The 2,500-nt window shown below is 35.6% G+C and overlaps 4 non-coding genes and 2 pseudogenes across 4 annotated transcripts; all 6 read left to right on the top strand.

Moving 5' to 3' along the window:
• The first annotated feature begins 562 nt into the window (after positions 1 to 562).
• On the top strand, positions 563 to 677 carry LOC125144885. The gene has a single exon (XR_007143255.1). It is a non-coding gene; the product is annotated as a U5 spliceosomal RNA (small nuclear RNA).
• Positions 678 to 1,051: 374 nt separating this feature from the next.
• LOC125143636 lies at positions 1,052 to 1,170 on the top strand. The gene has a single exon (XR_007143082.1). It is a non-coding gene; the product is annotated as a 5S ribosomal RNA (ribosomal RNA).
• Positions 1,171 to 1,362: 192 nt separating this feature from the next.
• Positions 1,363 to 1,481, top strand: LOC125143618. Its single transcript, XR_007143064.1, has one exon. It is a non-coding gene; the product is annotated as a 5S ribosomal RNA (ribosomal RNA).
• A 176-nt stretch (positions 1,482 to 1,657) lies between these two features.
• LOC125144275 lies at positions 1,658 to 1,776 on the top strand (annotated as a pseudogene).
• Positions 1,777 to 1,966: 190 nt separating this feature from the next.
• Positions 1,967 to 2,085, top strand: LOC125141592. Its single transcript, XR_007141017.1, has one exon. It is a non-coding gene; the product is annotated as a 5S ribosomal RNA (ribosomal RNA).
• A 192-nt stretch (positions 2,086 to 2,277) lies between these two features.
• On the top strand, positions 2,278 to 2,386 carry LOC125144676 (annotated as a pseudogene).
• The last annotated feature ends 114 nt before the right edge of the window (positions 2,387 to 2,500 follow it).

Raw genomic sequence — 2,500 nt, 5'->3', positions numbered from 1 at the left:
AGGTGCTGTAAACTTTTGACATAGGCATTCATTTACTATTTGAATTCTCTAACAACAACATCTTAATATTCATACCCTGTAGCAAATGTTTTGATAGAAAACAACAACAAAAAAGAGAAAGAAGAAAAAAAAAACAATTTATAATTGGGTTCCATTCCAACTTTTCTCTAACTTACGGCCATTCCACTCTAAGAATGCCTTTTCTCGTCTGATCTCGGAAGCTAAGCAGACCCTGTAGCTAATGTTTTGATAGAAAACAACACCATTGTTGCACCATTACATGGTTTAAAAAAAAGTCAAAACCTTTTCTTTTCTTTTCTTTTCTTTTCTTTCTATTCTTTTCTTTTCTTTTCTTTTCTTTTCTTGCACCTGCCCCAAACCTTTAATTTGCAATTTCTTCTCATAACTTTCAGCTGTTTCTCATCGACTGTATCCCCAGCCCTTTTCTATCCAAATGCAAGACTTTACACTGGCTTCAATACTGACAAGGGGTGGACCTTACCCTAATCCTGCTTTGTTCACCTCCGATACGGTTATCCAGGGCCTGCTCGGCCTTCTTTAGTAGCTCGGGTTTCTCTTCATTCACGCACAAATCTTTCGCCTTTTACTAAAGATTTCCACGGAGAGGAACGTCGATGAGTTCAGCATATTTTTGTGGGCTTTGCAGTTGCAAGGCTATAAGTGGTTGTAATATTAGATCAAAGCGCCTTGAGGAGTAGGCCTAGTTATCACCTACCGTTTGTCTGCACTTTGAGAATGCCTGATCTCGTCTGAACTCGGAAGCTAATCAGAGTCGGGCCTGGTTAGTACTTGGATAGGCGACTGTCTGGGAATACCAGGTGCTGTAAGCTTTTGACACAGGCATTCATTTACTTTACTATTTGAATTCTCTAACTACATCATCTTAATATTCATACCCTGTAGCTAATGTTTTGATAGAAAACAATAAATAAATAAATAAATAAATAAATAAATAAATAAATAAATAAATAAATAAATAAAAAGAAAAAACAAACAATTTTTAAATGGGTTCCATTCCAACTTTCCTCTAGCTTACGGCCATTCCACTTTGAGAATGCCTGATCTCGTCTGATCTCGGAAGCTAATCAGAGTCGGGTCTGGTTAGTACTTGGATAGGCGACTGCCTGGGAATACCAGGTGCTGTAAGCTTTTGATATAGGCATTCATTTACTTTACTATTTGAATTCTCTAACTACATCATCTTAATATTCATACCCTGTAGCTAATGTTTTGATAGAAAACAATAAATAAATAAATAAATAAATAAATAAATAAATAAATAAATAAATAAAAAGAAAAAACAAACAATTTTTAAATGGGTTCCATTCCAACTTTCCTCTAGCTTACGGCCATTCCAGTCTGAGAATGCCTGATCTCGTCTGATCTCGGAAGCTAATCAGAGTCGGGCCTGGTTAGTACTTGGATAGGCGACTGCCTGGGAATACCAGGTGCTGTAAGCTTTTGACATAGGCATTCATTTACTTTACTATTTGAATTCTCTAACAACATCATCTTAATATTCATACCCTGTGGGTAATGTGTTGATAGAAAACAATCAATCAATCAATCAATCAATAAATAAATAAAAAGAAAAAACAAACAATTTTTAAATGGGTTCCATTCCAACTTTCCTCTAGCTTATGGCCATTCCACTTTGAGAATGCCTGATCTCATCTGATGTCGGAAGCTACGCAGAGTCGGGCCTGGTTAGTACTTGGATAGGCGACTGTCTGGGAATACCAGGTGCTGTAAGCTTTTGACATAGGCATTCATTTACTTTACTATTTGAATTCTCTAACAACAACAACATCTTAATATTCATACCCTGTAGCTAATGTTTTGATAGAAAACAACAATTACAATAAATAAAGAAATAGGGAAAAAGAAATAGGGAAAAAGAAAAAACAAACAATCTATAAATGGGTTCCATTCCAACTTTCCTCTGGCTTATGGCCATTCCACTCTGAGAATGCCCGATCTCGTCTGATCTCGGAAGCTAAGTAGAGTTGGGCCTGGTTAGTACTTGGGTAGGCGACTGCCTGGGAATACCAGGTGCTGTAAGCTTTTGACATAGGCATTCATTTACTTTATTATTTGAATTCTCTAACAACAACATTTTAATATTCATACCCTGTAGCCAATGTTTTGATAGAAAACAATAAATAAATAAATAAATAAATAAATAAATAAATAAATAAATAAATAAAAAGAAAAAACAAACAATTTTTAAATGGGTTCCATTCCAACTATCCTCAAGCTTACGGCCGTTCCACTCTGAGAATGCCCGATATCGGAAGCTAATCAGAGTCGGGCCTGGTTAGTACTTGGATAGGCGACTGCCTGGGAATACCAGGTGCTGTAAGCTTTTGACATAGGCATTCATTTACTTTATTATTTGAATTCTCTAACAACAACATCTTAATATTCATACCCTGTAGCTAATGTTTTGATAGAAAACAATAAATAAATAAATAAATAA

This window comes from Tachysurus fulvidraco, chromosome 6 (assembly GCF_022655615.1).
Source record: "Tachysurus fulvidraco isolate hzauxx_2018 chromosome 6, HZAU_PFXX_2.0, whole genome shotgun sequence".
Lineage (NCBI taxonomy): Eukaryota > Metazoa > Chordata > Actinopteri > Siluriformes > Bagridae > Tachysurus > Tachysurus fulvidraco.
Note: the sequence above shows the minus strand (reverse complement) of the source record. Positions and strands in the feature narration are given on the sequence as shown.